Here is an 18448-nt window from a genome sequence, read left to right on the forward strand (position 1 = left end):
AGCGATGTTCAATAAACCATATTTCTGTGATATCATTTCAGTGCCGTATACTGGCTTGCGTCCACTGCTTTCACTCTTTTGCTGCCATCTATGGGAGAATAAAAAGTGAAAAGCACAGATCTGCTGTGCAAAACACATGGTGACCAACACAGAACCTTTTACAACAAATGAAAGTCAAACAGAAGTCCTCAGTGCTGTGATTAGCATACCCATTTATTGGCTAGGATGCATACAATTAAAGAGTTATGAACTCATTTGAATGTTAACATGAACTGTTATAAATGTAATTCATAGAAAGTAATGTATGGACTACATCAAGCAAAGCAGGCCTACTGCTTAATTATTGGAGGTTGCAAATTTACTAGGGCAGCACACACTGAAAATACTTTCTTCATGTGTGGGATCAGGCTAAGCGGTACTCTGTTCCTTAGAACATGAAAAATTTTCAACCTTTGGATTACTCTCTCAACATGGATACGTATAGAGGCAATCTTGTAAGTCATGTCTATGTCATCATCAGACATTTGACCACCCGTTGAATTAAAAGGAGGCATAAGTAGCACCGCACCTTTCCCTTCTACCGTTGTGCAGATGCTTGGAAATCCTTTATCACTTAAAATTAAATCGCCTGGTCTAACAAGCTCCAGAAAGCCAGAGTCTTGGGTAATGAATGAGTCAGTGTGTCGCCCTCCATAAACTTTGGATACGAAGCTTATCATACCATTAGGAATTATGCCAATTAAGAATTTCAGCGTGTATCCTCCCTTGTAATGTGAATACAAAATATGTTGACAGTCAGGGTTTGAGGGTGCTTCAGTGCGGATCTCGGTACAATCTATTATTAAGGTGCAGTTCGGGGGTAGTTTTCCTTAAATGGGGCAGGCAAAGAAAGTTTGATCGCTCTCCGGGAAGGCATGAAGACGCAATCCTTCAGAGCGATGCTTAAAATACCAAGTGTCTTCCTAAAAACAGTGGATGCTGTTGAGGGTGCAACACTGAAAATTACCCCTAGTGCATTATATGTTATCCCAAGACGTAGCTTGGCGAGAAACGAGCACAGCCTATCTTCCTTTGACATAGTATTGCGCCTGTACTTCGGAGGAGGCAGCAGGTTCAAGAGAAGGCAGAAGACTTGTAGCGTCACTCCACACAAATCTTGCAGCGCTTTTTCTTTTTGCTTTAGAGACTGAAAGCCTTGAAACCCACAGTTTTTCTTCCAGTTGCCATCCGTACTTGCAACCTTCAGCAGAATAAACAGAGAACACGGTGAAATTCACAGGCAAATATACTTTAGCAAGAGGACTAACCAATGAAAATTGGTATTTACATCTCCCTGCAACTATGCTCATTCATTCCAAAAAGAAAATAAGCACCACCACTATAAAATAAGAGAATGTTATACAGGAATAAAAATTAACAACAAATGTAATCGCACTGAATCCAGAACTCCTCTGTTAGCCCTAATAAATTTTTAGCTACAATTAAGCAACTGATAAGGGAAAACCGCAGCATAGTCCAACCTTGTGACTCATTTCTGCATGCACAACTTGAGTAGATGCATCAGTTCCATTTGTCGCAGAAAGAAGTATAGTAAGCTTTCCTTGAGCCACACACTCTCATGGTTTGGCATGCCTGAAAAAAAATTATGTATAAATGACTATGTTGTATTGCACTGACATGTTTTCAGTGCTACATGTGAACAGTGTTGAAAGGGCAGTATTAATAGAAAATTAATGTTCAGTTTGTGTCGTTTTTTGTATACACAGAAATATGATCCCATAATTAAAAGGTGTCCTCACAGCATCTGTCTTTGCAATGAAATGACTTTCTCCTGCGCCACACACACTCATTGAAGTATGCGAGTCACTTGTGCTGATCGTCGAAGCCGCAGCTGCGCTCATCTCCAGAGGTGCATGGCTGAGATCCATCATGTGAATGTCCTCTGTAATGGAGGTTCCTGGTTTATGCATTGTCGCTTCATCGTCAGTACTTCGTGATGGATTTTCACTTCCTGCATCGAACTCTCTAGATGATATTGCCTGGTTGAGACGCCTTTGCCACCTGCACTGAACCGGTAAAAGTAACATTACTACCAACCTTAAACAGGGTGCAGCCAAACTCATCGTGCAATTAATTTTTATATTTGCATCTCATTGCCATTTTGAATGCCCTCCCAGTAACAATCCATGACGGGATTGAAAGTATCAAATAAAAAAGCAGAACTTATTAAAAACACAAAGCTGCATTTTACATTGGCAGTTTCACTTTTTCGTTTCATACCTTTGCGCCCTTTCCTTGTCAGGTGCTTTTTTTCTGTAGATCGGAGGGAAAACGGTAGGGATGTAGGCTGGATGTTGGCTAATGCTGCCTACAAAATGTCTGCTGCAAATTCGTGTGTGCTCCTTAGGCAACCAAACAGTTCCATCAGGACTGCATAAGAAAGAATAGTATGCTGCTTGCTACGCGCCTTTTCCCTGAGAAGGGGTTGAAATCCATTCAAGTGATTTCGTTCGCTTCTCTGCTTTTAATCACACAGTAAACACACAGAGTGAACAGCATTCGCCAAGAAAATTTCCTTTCCCTCCCGAAACACATATTAATTCTCTCTCTGTAGTAGTGAATGGCAGGTATAAGAATTTCTCAGCGCTCAACAATACGGGTTGCAATGCCAAAAATCACATAATAGAAGGAAGTAATCCAACAAAACAAAATTAAAAAAAATAAAGCAAACAAAAAGAAGCTCCGCGGGCGACATTGACCGCAACCCCCGCCACTGTCGCGGCCACACCCAGGGTTTTTTTTTTCTATGTGGAGGTTTGGCCTTTGCTGTGGAGCAGTGCCACTGAGCTCACGTTAGAGCGAACTCACTTCGTCGAGCTCTCGACACTCCGTTGAACCTGTCAACTCTCCACCGTGTGTTCGAAACTTATTTTGCCCCCGAAAGGGCGCAGCGGGGTTAGCGGAGCCTCCTCCAATGCACACCCATGAAGAAGCCGGGCGCCGGGCCGGGGGTGGCTTGTACCCATTTTTACCGGTGGGTGTCCGGCGGTGGGTTTCGAACCAACCACCTCCCGCAGCCGAAGCGAACGCCCAGACCACTAGGCCACGACTGCGGTGAATGCCCCAGGCACTTCCCATCGTTATTTAGCCGCAATGAAGCTTGGTTATTGCTAATGAGGCGTTCTGCGGCAGCTGCGGGCTCGTTTCGCGCTGAACATCTCACAAAAGGCAGCATGCGTTAATTCATGGATACGTTCCTCCGTGTCGTGTAACCAAGACAGCTCCTGCGCACCCAAGGTACCCTCGCAGGTAGTTTTCTCCATCACCGCTAGATGGAAGCACCTGTCCTAACAAAAACAACAATTTCGTTTGGTTTGCTTGCTCGCCCTGCTCTTGCCAGTGGGCGACTTGTGCCTGTCACTTACCTCTTCTTTTTTGAACGTCACATTCTTATGTCTTAACGAGAATGTCAGTGATGCGTCAAGGACACTGCATCGTACATACTGGCTGTGTCCGCTTAAAGCGCACATATAAACACGCGGAAAACTTTTTATAACTACACTGCAGCCCTCTTACTATTTGTAATAAGACCTAGCTGTGTTATGTTTTTTTTTGTTAAAGTGACCCCAAAAAATTAGCGCATAATGAACTGGCAGTTTTTTGTATTAAAGGTTCTAGAGAGTACAGTTAAAATATGAGAGCTTCGGCTTTAGCATCATAAAATTCTATCTGCTTCTAAAGCACGCGGATGAGGCGTGCAAACTTTATATGTAAACAAGAGCTTGACTGCTAAAATTCATAAATCCGCCAAGCATTTTGGCGAAAAAGGCAGATAACACGTTTTTTTACGCTATTTATTGCCGTATCGTTGCACCTGGCGGCCGCCTGTGGACGCTGCGACTAGACGTCATTACACCCGCGCGCTGACCGTTCCCGCAGAAGCACGACTGCCATGGCGTCGGCCGCTCGTCGTCTGTCTGTCGTCTGCTCACGGCGTACACAGATGTCAAGACGCTAATCGAAGCTGTCTACATGCCATAACCGTATGCACGCTTACGTACGCTAAATGCAGCTATTTTTTCCGGACCTTACGCCATTTCTAACATTCTCACTTTTAAAACAGAGGCGCGACGATGTTTAGACTGGTGGTGCCATCTGGTGGTAAGGAGGAGAACCATTGTTGTCAACAAACCGACGCCCCTCGAGCCTAAAGGGGGCAGAATCGTCAATCTAAATAAAAAATAAAGCAAATTTATTACTCGTACGTTTTCTTATCAGCGACAGGAGACGAAGCGAAAGACCAATGGCCCATTTATGGCCCCTGAAAGCGTCGAAGAAGGCAGTTAGAACGAAGAATCCAGTCCGAAGCGAGGCTTCATGCAACGAAGGGCGCCGCCATATTCGTCGCAGCGGGAATGCAATGGGGGTGCCATGACATCACGCTCTTCACCTCGCGCCGGGCGGGAGGGCTTGGTGCGCGCTCGTGAAACATCGAAAATAAAACCATCCGCTGAAAAATATGCCCAGTGACGACTAGATTTCGGTGTAACCACATTCCGAGAATCTATTTTCAGAGTTTTTGCTCAATTTGAAGATTCTGCTTCAGTATCCAACTCCGGCGATTTTTCAGCCATTTAAAGTTAATGGCTGTTTTGTGTTCCTAAGAACCTCCTGTAATGTGTACGATACAAGATTTTCAAAAGCAACCCTCAAATGATTTTTAAACCGCAAAAAACGCAAAACTTGAAACCGCAAAACCGAAACGAGGGAGGTGCCTTCGTGCGGTATTGAGTGTGACGTCACTGCCGTGTTCGCCGCGTTGTGAAGTCCCCGAAGATATCGCAACTACAATGAGCCGCGCTGTCGACATGACTGAAAGCGCAGTGAACAGCTTTTCCGAGACCAGCGAGTATTTAGAAGACGACTCATTCGACGGTTTTGGACTGGACGAGACGCCTTTCAGGTATTATTTACCGCCGTGCCAGCCAACCGAGTCACACAACAGGCCGCGCGTCACCTGCAGCCTGGAGACGGTCTGAACTCGGAGAAGTAACTGCTTGAGTCAATTCTCGTGCATGAATTTATGACACGATCGTCAGAACAAAAGTTAATGTGATGCTCCCGCTGACAGCTGTTCGTGTGGCGACTGCCGGCCGACCCAGCCTGATGAAAGAATCTGCTGCCGGAACGTTGCCGCGGTGCACAACGCTCTTACAGGGGCATGCATCACCAACAGTCCTCTCTTTGCGAAGCTTTGTCTCGATGGCGAGCTTTTGGAAATGAATTCACGCCAGCCACACTTATACAATCCAACATACTTTGCGCACGCTTACCGTGGTGCGCTTCATCTTGACGGCCGCGCTTCGTTGAGCTGGGCGCTGCGATGGGCGGCTCTACTCGAATAACGACGGCACAGAATCTGCCTTCAAGCGCTGGTTGAACGAAGCCTTAGCGAGTCCAAAGCTCTCTCTGAGGACTGGCGCGAAATGTTCCGAACACAAGCGGGAATGCATCCTCGGAGACCAGTTGACACGGCGGACAGCTCTCACCAACTTGTCGCGAAGGTTCTTATCGCTAGGAAACCTATGGTAGGTCACGCCCTTTGTCACAGATGAAGAATTTGTGCACCCCAGAGCACAACAGAAGTTGCCGTGACTCATCACTCTGGCGTACACATCACATCAGGCACGTTGAGAAGGCGCGAAATTGCACAGGTGGTCGAAATAATTCCGGAGACCTCCACTACGGCACCTCTTTGTTCCTTTCTTCTTTCACTACTTCCTTCCATCACTCCTCTTACGACGCGGGCCAGGTGTCCGTGACGCGTAATTTACTTTCCTCTAAACTAATTTTCAGTTTTCGCCTGCACTGCCAGCGCCAGCGCACGCCCGACTAGCTTGACACGCCGACACGCCAGTGACGTCACAGTACAGGGTGGCCTGTAGATGTTGCTTGATCGATGGGTGCCCCTCGCGTCAGCTCGCGTTGAGGAGCGCTTGTCTTCCAAATTCCTTTGCGGAAAAACTACGCCGCTTTCAGGTGCGAAATTTTACATGAGAGATCACACTACCATAAAGAATACAGACTTAAAATTTCATTTCTATCGATGAACATCGAAAAGTCGGCAGAGCTGCCCTTTAAATGTGCCAATCCCCACCACTGTTAAGTGCACACCAAGGATTCCTTTTGTTATCCCGGTAGCATTTGGTGCACCAGCACAGGAGCAATGCTTTTTTCTGCAACTGCAGCATCGCGCAGTCCTTCGAAACGGGTTTTGCTTCCCAAGGTTTAGGAGAGCCTCTCCCAAGCGCGCACCCCTGTGCACGACCGGCCGTGCCCTGAGGAAGCCGGGCGATGGACCGAAGAGGGGTGGGAGGAGCGCTGGGACAACACCAGTTTTTGTCCCCGGGGGGAAAAGGTGGAAAAGGCAACAAACGTTCCCCCTCTCCCATCTTCCTTCCCGCCTTTTACAGGAGTGAGGGGCCAGTCGTATCTCCCACCAGCAATGTGCACTGTCGGTTTCGAGGAGCCTCTTCCTATTTTTTGCGCAAATCGCGAAATTCAGGGAAAGCTACGTAACCGTCAGTTTATATAAAAAAAGAATTGCGGTCGATTCGCGCAGTTAAGCCAAATGCAAATTAGGTGCGCTAGCACTTCAGCTTTAACCTCGGTTCCGGTGTTCGGGTATATATTGTTCACGAATGTAAGTTGTTCGTATAGCGTTAATGGGCTAATGCCCATATACACCATTTTACGCGGAGCGGGCAGGAGAGGGAGAAATACTCTCAAACACGTGCGCTGCGCGACACCCCACTGTTGCCGTCCTCCCCTGGGCTGATAATCCTGAGCGCGGAGCAACGTCCGCGTCTGCTTAGCTACCGGTCAGGCGCGTGTTTGCGTCTGTACAACATAAGCAGCAATGTTGTGCGGAACACCAACGTTTTATAGACGTCATTGTTTTATTGTGGGTTGCGGAAATAGTCGACGAAAGTAGAAAAAAAAACAAACGCCGCCAGTTTGTGCGCGGACCATGTTGTGCGAAGGTCTCAGCACGTCTGCGGTGTTCATTTCTTCACCGCTTTTCCGCCGGTCCTGAGTTGCATTGGCAGTGGACGTAGTTGGTGAACAAAAGATACTTGCGCCAAAAAAAAGCTTAAACGTTAGCGCACTTTGTGAACGAAATGCAGACAGAAACAAACCCACTGCCTGTGCCTAATATCGGGCGCGGAACGAAGCGAAGCGCGTTGGTTACCAAACTATACTCTGTGCATAATTTTAGGAGATCAAGTATTTCGACGGCCTTGGCAGAGCTCTTTTAATTCAGCAGTACACTACGTGAGGACTTCACAAATTTGGCCACAACTTCGTTTCGCCGCCCCACATGATCGTCAATATCGGGAGGGTGTGGGCATCGCCACCTGAAAAAATAAACATGTCGTTAGTGCAAAAATACTAATTTATTTGCACATCATGGCATGAATAGAAGCGGCGACATGAACTTTTACCCAACTGCAAAGTGAGGAAAAATGCAGTCATGTAACGTAAGACGAAAAAATACACGGCATGCACAGAACGGTAAACTCTGCCATGCATTGGCATAAATAATTCGACTGAAATGGCATCGAATGCACTGTAAAAAGAAAGCCACACAATGCATAACCGTGCCAGAGATACAACAAACGCAGCGACTTGAGCAGTGCCCCGACCCGATTGAGATTGGAATTCTCAACACAGGTGCGGCGATTCTGCCTATCAGTAAGTGGTAATAGCGTTCCATTAGCGTACCAACCTATTAGATCGTGTAATTGCACATTTTCTGGTATTTGTGCACAAGTGAGTACTGGCTGGAGCGGAGAAGGCGAGAATACGAATTGCTTTCAGTCAACTGGCTTGTATCGCTCGTAGTACGAACAGCCCTACGCAAGCGGCAAGAGGGGCCGAATTTCGATTTCATCGCGCGTATCTCCGCAAACAAACATTCTAATCATCAGAAGTGGATGCGTTTCAGTCATGTACTCGCTGTTTCCAAAATGTTCAGTTTGTAAACGGGGTACTCTGTCGCAAGCTCAGCATCCAAACTGTCACACTTGCCATGTCCAAGCAGGCAGCGAAAACGTTCATGAAAAACTGCGCTCCACGCAAAACTAGATATTCATTGCTCTCCGCGATCTTGTGTTTCAACACATTTTGCTTTCGTTTTTCTAACATGCAACACCATGCCGCATTTGCCCTACAGGCAACCGGCGACAAAAACTACACGCGTGGACTGCGAGCATGGCACTCACCGATGCTGATCGTTCGCTGCGTCGAGCAATGATCGCTTGCTCCGAGTTGGTTATTGCAGGAGCTAATGGCAAAGCACACACGAGGATGGACCCGAGGCGAACGCCCACCCAAAATGTGTAGGCTTGGCAGGAATAAAACGGGCGAATGACACTTTCAGAGATCGCACGCTGCTTCGGCTGCAGCCCACGGGCAATAGTAAGAAACTCTATGCATTCACCGGCACTTCCCATAGTTATTTAGTCGCAATGAAGCTGGGTTATTGCTAATGAGGCGTTCTGCGGCAGCTGCGGACTCGTTTCGCGCTGAACATCTCACAAAAGGCAGCATGCGTTCATTCATGCATACGTTCCTTCCTGTCGTGTAACCAAGACAGCTCCTGCGCACCCAAGGTGCCCGCGCAGGTAGTTTTCCCCATCGCCGCTAGATGGAACCACCTGTTCCAACAAAAACAACAATTTCGTTTGGTTTGCTTGCTCACCGTGCTCTTGCCAGTGGCCGACTGGTGCCTGTCACTTACCTCTTCTGTTTTGAACGTCACATTCTTATGGCTTAACGAGAATGTCAGTGATGCGTCAAGGACACTGCACCGTACACACTGGCTGTGTCCGCTTAAAGCGCACATATGAACACGCACAATACTTTTTATAACTGCACTGCACCCTCTTACTATTTGTAATAAAAACTATAGCTGTGTTTTTTTTTGTTAAAGTGACAGCAAAAAATTAGCGCATAATGAACTGGCAGTTTTTTGTATTAAAGGTTATAGAGAGTACAGTTCAAATATGATGCAGTAAGTGCTGCATCAGTGTCTTTATCGCAAAAAGAACTTCGCTTCCTGAATTGCACATCTTAGTTTGTGTTTGCTTGCAGGGATCCGGGTGCATGAATGAGCTCTATGCGTTGTTTTCTATTTTGGTGCCTGAATGTATTTATACGCGCAGCGTGCCAAATAAATGTCAGTCGCTAGTTCAGCGCTGTGTTGTACATTTCCTCCTTTCTTCCGCTCTTTTCTTTGGCCTTCGGCCTTGCGCTGTTTCAATCATATCAAATATGAGAGAGCTTCGGCTTTAGCATCATAAAATTAAAAATGGCCCATTTTGTTCCTGCTTATGTTAACTTTCCTGCTTATACAACTTAAAGGGGCCCAGCAACGCTTTTTTCATATGCTTTAGATGATTTCTTCATGACACGCAGATACCGTATCAAAAAGAATCACTGGAATCGGTGCACTAGAACGGGAGTTATTAAGTAATGAATTTTCAAAATACAAGCAAACAAAACATTGCCCTCGACTCAAATTTTCCCGGTCTTCTCTTTGCCGTTTCACTCACGCAATGACGGCACGCGGCGAGACCAATCGAAACGCACGGGCACGTCACCAGAACGTCCGTAAGATAGCTTAATGGTTTCCTGGTCGCTGTAACACGTTTCCGCTGACGCTGACGGCGTCGTTTCCATAGTTAAAAGCACTGCTCGAATCTAGAAAGAATCCTTTCAGGTAGCATGGCTGTTTTTGTATTTTCTTGTGAGAACGTGAAGTAAGCCGAGCCTGCCGGCCGGCCAGCCTGGACGCCGGCAGACGGGATGCCGTCTGCCAGCGTCATAAAAACGAGCTAAACAGTGTTCTTGACGTAAGTAATAAAGCCTGGGATAGGAAAATGAGAAATATATAATTTTTCTGGGTCACTGGCCAATGCCGAGTTGCTGGTAAAAGGGACAACTGTGGCACGAGCGAATTTGTTGCGAGAACCGCCTCGCAGCTGCCTCTGACCCGACGGGGTCCGGCTCGACTGGCGCCCTCTAGCTCCGCTGCTGAGGGCGTAGCGGATATTGACCACGCTATTATTTTATTGCGAGATAATGCTGTTGACAGAAAAGCGGTGTGAAGAGTAGGCCTTTTATTATAGCGCAGGCGCCTTCCGAAGCGCCGGCCGCTTTGGCTTGACGCGAAACGAGCTATAGGCCTAGCGACGACCACGGCAGCCAGGCAGCAGCAGAGCTCGTCGCCCGGAGCGCCCGCGAGCGGTGCCGTTGCCGTAAGCTCGCAACATAAGCAGGCATGCTTTGTCGCTGCTCGAGTATGGCTGGCAGTCTTTCTGATAACAAGGCGATCTTGTGTTTCCTTGCGATATTTATACCAAGCCAAGCAGCGCTCAGGCACTAGGCACTACTGCATGGCGGCGAAGTGCGACACCGGTTGTGGGCGGAGCTTGGGCAGAGCGGCGCAGCAGGAGGCCACGAAGTACTTTGATGCAAAGTGATAGCCAGCGCCCCTGCTGGGGCTTTTTTTCTAACAAGCTTTGAAATGATTTTGCGTCAGAAAGATGCTAGTTTTTTCAATTTAATATAAAAGGACACAACAAAACAACATATTTTTGCTCACGAACACAATTAGCTTGTTATTAGTTGTTCATCCAATCGTACTCGTCCGCCAGCTGAAGTCATATCCGCTGCAAAAATGCAAAAGACCACCGCTGTGTGCCGACGCCGTCAGTGCCATGATTTTGATTCTCGAGCAACTTAAAATATTAAATACAGAAATATGCGTGTATGACCGGTGGTAATAGCGTCGCCATAACTCAACAATTACAACAAGGAAGCAAAACAATGCACTCAGATTATGGTGCAGGGCCCCTTTAAGTCTGCAGTGAAGCTCTGCCCACATGCAGCCTCCGCGCACAGAATTCCTCCGCGACAAAAAAGTAGTCCGCTGCTTAAACGTTTCTTGTTACGTAAACAAGAAGCTTATCACAAGAAAAAATTATAAGCTTTAGGATTTTGACACGTGGATTGTTTGATATAGTCAATCATTAAAATGCTGATTTCGTTTACAGTTGCGGTTGGCCAGCGGAGTAATACAAGACGCCGCGGACCGCGGCCCAGTGTTAGCAACTGCTGTTTTTTTAAGTTGTATCCCACTTTTTTTTATAGGGAGAGGATGTTGTCACCTGCACATGGAGGGAGGAAAGTCACTTGCGTTAAAGTGAACCAGTTCACTGTACTTGCGTGATCTCACTCCCACTGCTGTCTGCGCATGCGCGGCATTGCCATAAGCTACAGCGATGGAGACTTCATTATAGTCTCGTTGTCTGCTTCCCACGACGCCGCGGCCCCACAGCCACCGCGGTGTTAGCGTCAGCTCTAAACGTGACTGTAAGGTGCAACTCGCTCGCTTCACCATTCGAGCCAAATTTGCGGCCGGTGGTACGGCTATGCAAGTTTCGTGCGGTATACCAGACTGCGCCTCGCAGTGGCAGGCGTCGTGTCAACGGCATCGGAAGAAGAAATTCTTAGTAGACATTCGCTGTACACAAAGAAGCAAGGATTCGTGTGAACAGGATATGCGCCATCTCGCAAGGGGTTTTAGGGCCTTCAACAGGACCTCGCCGCATGAACATTCCGAATACAGTGTATAAAAGGTTCGTGCATGCGAATTATCTCGTCTGCATGTCTCTTGACACTTTGGTTGCGCCGTCGAATCTGCTTCTAAAGCACGCGGTATAATATAAAGATGCGGCGTGCACCGCGAACGACTTTAAAGGGCAACTCCGGCGATTTTTCAGCCATTTTAAAGTGACACTGAGGAGAAATTGAAGTTAACTTGTATCGACAGAATACCAGCTCCTGATTACAAAAACGCCACTCATACTGACAACATAGGTCTTGTAACGTAGAAAAAAGCAAGAACCAAAATACAGATATCGCCGCCACAGGCCAAACTCGCAATTACAAGCGTGCTGACGTCGTAGGACAGAACAGTGTTGCTAGAACCAATGCAACACTAGAACACGAGAAATCACCAATCACTGAGGCGCAGCCAATCCATGCGCAAATCTCCTTAACGCCGCCAGGTGGCGCCACGATCCCAACAGCTACGCGCGCTCCTGCAGCATCGGGACCAATCATCGCCTGATCACCGGCGGTAGGCCGGCTCCCGGTATTCCGCTAACGGTAACAAGGTACACGGTATGCTAAAAGTGTCTATTTGCTATAACTTAGCTGACGACTTCGAGAACGGGATCCATCGTAACGCTATCAAAACGCCGGTGCAAACGTAAACGAAGCGACGTTAGCGACGGCTGCAATAGCCGATATATGCCTTCAACGTGCGGCCGGCGGTAGCTTTCTTTTCGGCTGCTGCCAGGCCGCACTGTTCGCCGTCAGAAATCACGGAGTCTGCATTACGTCTTCTGCACGTCATGTTTCACGTCACTTAGTCCTGTGTCGTCATAAGAGAATCCCAAGTTTGAATCAGAGCGGTGGGAAAAACTTTTTTCAACTTCGAATCGAAATTTCTTAGAAATAAATGCATCTTTCGCTGCCGGCCAAGTGGCAACAAAACCATGAAATGCCGAACTATCGGATTTTGCCGTAAAAAAAAATATTAATATAGCTCTCCTCACAGTCCCTTTGAGTTAATGGCTGTTTTGTGTTCCTAAGAACCTCCTGTAATGTGTACAATACAAGGTTGTCAAAAGCAACCCTCAAATGATTTTTAAACAGCAAAAAACGCCAAACCGAAATGAGGGAGGTGCCTTCGTGCGGTATTGACTGTGACGTCACTCCCGTGTTCGCCGCGAAGTGAAGTCCCCGAAGATATCGCAACTACAATGAGCCGCGCTGTCGACATGACTGAAAACGCGGTGAACAGCTTTTCCGAGACCAGCGAGTCTCTAGAAGAGGACTCATTCGACGATTTTGGACTGGACGAGTCGCCTTTCAGGTATTATTTACCGCCGTGCCAGCCAACCGAGTCACACCACAGGCCGCGCGTCACCTGCAGCATGGAGACGGTCTGAACTCGGAGAAGTAACTGCTTGAGTCAATTCTCGTGCATGGATTTATGACACGACCGTCAGAACAAAAGTTAATGTGATGCTCCCGCTGACAGCTGTTCGTGTGGCGACTGCCGGCCGACCCAGCCTGATGAAAGAATCTGCTGCCGGAACGTTGCCGCGGTGCACAACGCTCTTACAGGGGCATGCATCACCAACAGTCCTCTCTTTCCGAAGCTTTGTCTCGACGGCGAGCTTTTGGAAGTGAATTCACGCCAGCCACACTTATACAATCCAACATACTTCGAGCACGCTTACCGTGATCCGCTTCATCTTGACGGCCGCGCTTCGTTGAGCTGGCCGCTGCGATGGGCGGCTCTACTCGAATAACGATGGCACAGAATCTGCCTTCAAGCGCCGGTTAAACAAAGCCTTAGCGAGTCCAAAGCTCTCTCTGAGGTACACGCTGTCTTAGCAATATGGCGCGAAATGTTCCGAAGAAAAGCGGGAATGCATCCTCAGAGACCAGTTGACACGGCAGACAGCTGTCACCAACTTGTCGCGAAGGTTCTTATCGCTATGAAACCTATGTTAGATCACGCCCTTTGTCACAGATGAAGAATTTGTGCACCCCAGAGCACAACAGAAGTTGTCGTGACCTATCACTCTGGCGTAGACATCACATCAGGCACGTTGAGATGGCGCGAAATTGCGCAGGTCGTCGAAATAATTCCGGAGACCTCCACTACGGCCCCTCTTTGTTCCTTTCTTCTTTCACTCCTTCCATCACTCCTCCCTTATGTCGCGGTCCAGGTGTCCGTGACGCGTAATTTACTTTCCTCTAAACTAATTTTCAGTTTTCGCCTGCACTGCCTGCACCAGCGCACGCCCGACCAGCTTGACACGCCGACACGCCAGTGACGTCACAGTACAGGGTGCCCTGTAGAAGTTGCTTGATCGATGGGTGCCGCTCGCGTCAGATCGCGTCGAGGAGCGCTTGTCTTCAAAATTCCTTTGGGAAAATCTACGCCGCTTTCAGGTGCGAAATTTTACATGAGAGATCAGACTACCATTAAGAATACAGACTTAAAATTTCATTCCTATCGATGAACATCGAAAAGTCGGCAGAGCTGCCCTTTAAATGTGCCAATCCCCACCACTGTTAAGTGCACACCAAGGATTCCTTTTGTTATCCCGGTAGCATTTGGTGCACCACCACAGGGGCAATGCTTTTTTCTGCAACTGCAGCATCACACAGTCGTTCGAAACGGGTTTTGCTTCCCAAGATTTCGGAGAGCCTGCCCCAAGCGCGCACCCCTGTGCACGAACGGCCGTGCCCTGAGGAAGCCGGACGCTGGACCGAAGAGGGGTGGGAGGAGCGCTGGGACAACATCCTCTAAGCTGGGACCAGTTTTTGTCCCCGGCGGGAAAAAGTGAAAAAGGGAAAAGGCAACGAACGTTCCCCCTCTCCCATCTTCCTTCCCGCCTTTTACAGGAGTGAGGGGCCAGTCGTATCTCCCACCAGCAATGTGCACTGTCGGTTTCGAGGAGCCTCTTCCTATTTTTTGCGCAAATCGCGAAATTCAGGGAAAGCTAGAGGATGTGCGCTGGGTGGACGCCGCGTGTGGTACAAACCGTTCAGTAGCTGTGGCTTATCATCCAGCAGCCCCCCCATTTACTCATTTCATAGACCCACCTTGTACCCCGGAAGAAGCAGAGGAAGCAGCTATAGCAATAGCCATTGCCCACACCAATGCGGCTTATATACTAAGCGATTCCAAAACAGCCATTCTTAACTTCGCCCGCGGACGCGTCCATCCCCCCGCGTGGCAGATATTGAGAATGTGCACCCTAAATCCCGATAGCTCAATACGCCTAGGCGTATTGAGCTCGTGTGGGTGCCGGCTCACTCTGGCAATCCCGGAAATGAGGCCGCCGATAACATAGCCCGAGGACTTATTTGCCGGGCAAATGGCGACCCCAGCCGGGATTTCTCGAGGGAGCGGGCACACACGTTCTCAGAACTAACTCAACAAGCACGCCTTGCCCGTCGACTCTATCCCCCTCCCCACCCCCGCCTATCCCACTCCCAACAAATCCTCTGGAGGCGACTCCAGACCCGAACTCTTCCTACCCCTCAGCTTCTATCCCACTTCCGCCATGTTTCCCCAGAGTGCACTCTATGCGGAGAACCGCACGCCACCCTTGACCACATCCTCTTCGGCTGCCCTGCCGATCCTCCCGCGCAGGGACAGCCCGCCATCGGTACATGGGAGGAATGGGAGGCCCTCCTTGCGTCGCAGGACCCGGACGCGCAACTTCGCTGTGTGAACCGGGGTGCCAGTGCCATGGCCCTACGTGGCCTGGACACATGCGCGTAATGTGAGGGCTGTGCGGTGGCCCTGAGACCTTGTACGGTCCAAACTCACTTGCTTAATAAAGTTTTCCATCCATCCATCCATCTACGTAAACGTCAGTTTATATAAAAAAAGAATTGCGGTTGATTCGCGGAGTTAAGCCAAATGCAAATTAGGTGCGCTAGCACTTCAGTTTTAACCTCGGTTCCGGGCACGCTTAATAATTAATAATGCTTAATAATGCAAGGGCACGCTTAATAATTTTGTGACGGATGACCTCAAGCGCGTCCTCCTCTTGTTTCCGTAGGTGGAGATAAGGAGTCGAATAGAGAATTCGACTGGTTACAAAGGTGTTTGCCAGCCGCGAGGCATCCTTACTTCGTAACCCCCCGCATTTGTTGGAAACCCGGCGGACCATGCGGCCCACCTGGTCCTCCACCTTACGGAGTTTGGCCAATGTAGTGTCTGGCCGTCTGTGTTTGTGGATGTAGAGTCCGAGTAGAGTCCCAGAGTAGAGTCCGTATCTCATCACTTTCGCGTATGGGACAGCTCTCAAGAGAAAGCGATATTTTAGTTGTGCACTTTTGTGAGTGGCGGAGGTGCACAAATTCAGATTTTTGAGGGGAATATTGAAGACCGCAGCGGCGGGCGTAGCTGTCCACTATCGTCGCCGCTGTTTGCAGGCTGGTTTCAATGTCCCCTGTGCTACCCTGCGTGGCCCACAGAGTGATGTCATCAGCGTACAGGGCGTGCTGCACGCCGGCGACACCACTCAGCTGGGCAGCCAAGTGCATCATGGCCAGATTGAAGAGCAGCGGGGAAAGTACCGCGCCTTGGGGTGTTCCCCGCGTGCCGAGTAGATAAGGACCATGCTCTCTATCTTGGATTCGGATGTACGATTGAAGATCCATTAAAAATTGGCTTATGTACCGGAATGTGTTGAGGCCACAGTCGGTCTGGCTTAAATTAGTGAGTATGATCTCCTGTGTTACATTGTCAAATGGCCCTTTAAGATCCAAGGCGAGTACTACCCGGCCATTATGGGGGCATTCGACCGGATCTAGGACTTCCCGATTAAGTTGCAGGAGGACATCCTGTGCGGATCTGTGAGGGCGGAATCCGAACATGGTGCTCGCAAAAACATGTTTGTTTTCAAGATATGCAGATAACCGATCCCGCACCATCGTCTCCTTTAGTTTGCCCATACAAGAGGTGAGAGAGATGGGGCGGAGGTTATCTGTGGCAATTGGTTTTCCTGCTTTAGGAATAAAAGAGACCAGAGCCGTTTTCCAGTCGATTGGCAAGGGGGTGTCCCTACGCCAAATTGCATTGATGTAGTCTAGGAGGTATGCTAAGTCGGGCCGGTTCGTCAAAAGCTTGACGGTGACGTTATACCTTCCTGGCGCAGTGCCCCATTTCATTTTGTCGAGAGCCGCCCGCAGATAGTGGAGCTGGAAAGGTTGATCCAGCTCCGTGTTCTCTCTGCCTGCATAAGAGTACGCAGATCCACGGGTGTCTTGGGCTGTACACAGATACTGGTCCCGAAGTTTCTGTCGCGATTGCTCTCGCGGCCTCACTTTCCGATTCAAAATACATAATCACCGACTCGCGAGGGGCCTTTCCGAACGTCGAACGAGGCTGCATTCCCTTCCTAGCCTATCGAATCTACCAAAATTGCATACGGGATATTGCTGTGCCAGGCAGCCCTAAAACCTTTTGACCCCGCCTTTAGCGGCAGCTGCTCGCACTGTAGTGCGGTGTCTTCTGACACCTATCACATGGTGTGGGCCTGCCCCTCCAACTCCGCTATTCCCCCCATCCCCAACCCAACCCGGGAGGACTGGGAGGCGACCCTGCTCGGCTGCCACGACTTACAGGCCCAACAAGCGTTAGTCTGGCGCGCCCGGGCGGCGGCCACCGCAACTGGGGTCCCAAACTAGGGACGTCCACCTAGCGCTTGTAAGGATCGGTCCCTTACGGGCTGATCCAAACATACCTCCTGTTCCTTCCACATAAATGTTCTCACCACCACCACCCCTACCGAAACGCGGCCGCCGCGGTCGGGTTCGAACCCAGGTACTTTGACTCTGTAAATGTATGAGTAGCCTATTATGAGTAGCAGATTACCGATATCCCTGGCAAGAAAGTGATTTCAGCGGCAAGGGACGTCACCAGTGCGGATAATTGCCATTGCCTGGGAGGAAACAACGTCACTTCCCCTAAAGGCATCCACGGCTTCTAATGCTATCGTATTGCCAAACATAATGTGACCCTGTCCATTTTGAAGCGAAAGCTTCACTACGCTATGTAAAGCCAAGGTCACCATGTTTGCGGATTTCTCATTCATTTGACCTTCAGATAAAGCAAAGGAAAGGAGCATAACTGGCCCCCTGGTAGAGTGGACACCTTAGCCGCACTCTAAGCCACGAAACCGATGAAGAGTGGTAGCTACCGGCCCTCCCTGGGGCAGTGGACACCTCAGTCACGCTTTAAGCGACGAAACCGATGAAAAGCGGGGGCTTCGAAAGCATAGGAAAGGCATGTAACTGGCCCACTGGACAGGGGACACCTCAGTCGTACTAAGCTACGCGGTAGTAGTGACAGCTGTGCGCTGCATGAGTTGGCACTGACAGGAGGGGGAGGATAAACTTTATTTCCGCCGACAAATGTAGCAAACGGTTTGGGGTTATAGCCCCACCAAGTGGCCATGAGCCCGTGGCGTTCGGCGACTTTAGGGCTCTTGTCACAACCGTCCGAGTCGGAACTGTGCAATGCGGCCTCCCACTGGTCTGGATTCGAGAGCTGCAAGGCTCGAGGGTGAGAGTCCCGAGGGCAAGCCCAGAGTATGTGGGATAGAGTGGCATGTTGGCCACACAGTTGACAGGAAGGGGGGTAGACCCCGGTCGTTTGGAGCCTCCACGCAACCTCTTGGGGTTTGGTGGGAGAGCTATGTGCGGGGGACAAGTCGACCTGAGCGGTAGTGCATGGTTGTGTCATGAAATGCAACCATAAGATCTCTCGCCGTCCGCA

The 18448-nt window shown here is 49.2% G+C and overlaps 1 protein-coding gene and 1 pseudogene across 1 annotated transcript in view; one reads left to right on the forward strand and one right to left on the reverse strand.

Annotated features, from left to right (window-relative positions):
• LOC149348342 (uncharacterized) overlaps nt 1–18448 on the forward strand; it is a 358890-nt gene that overhangs the window by 108965 nt on the left and 231477 nt on the right. The window lies entirely within an intron of this gene.
• LOC149348349 (uncharacterized) lies at nt 13–16457 on the reverse strand (annotated as a pseudogene).

Source organism: Amblyomma mixtum, chromosome 4 (assembly GCF_055824585.1).
Source record: "Amblyomma mixtum isolate Tamu chromosome 4, ASM5582458v1, whole genome shotgun sequence".
Lineage (NCBI taxonomy): Eukaryota > Metazoa > Arthropoda > Arachnida > Ixodida > Ixodidae > Amblyomma > Amblyomma mixtum.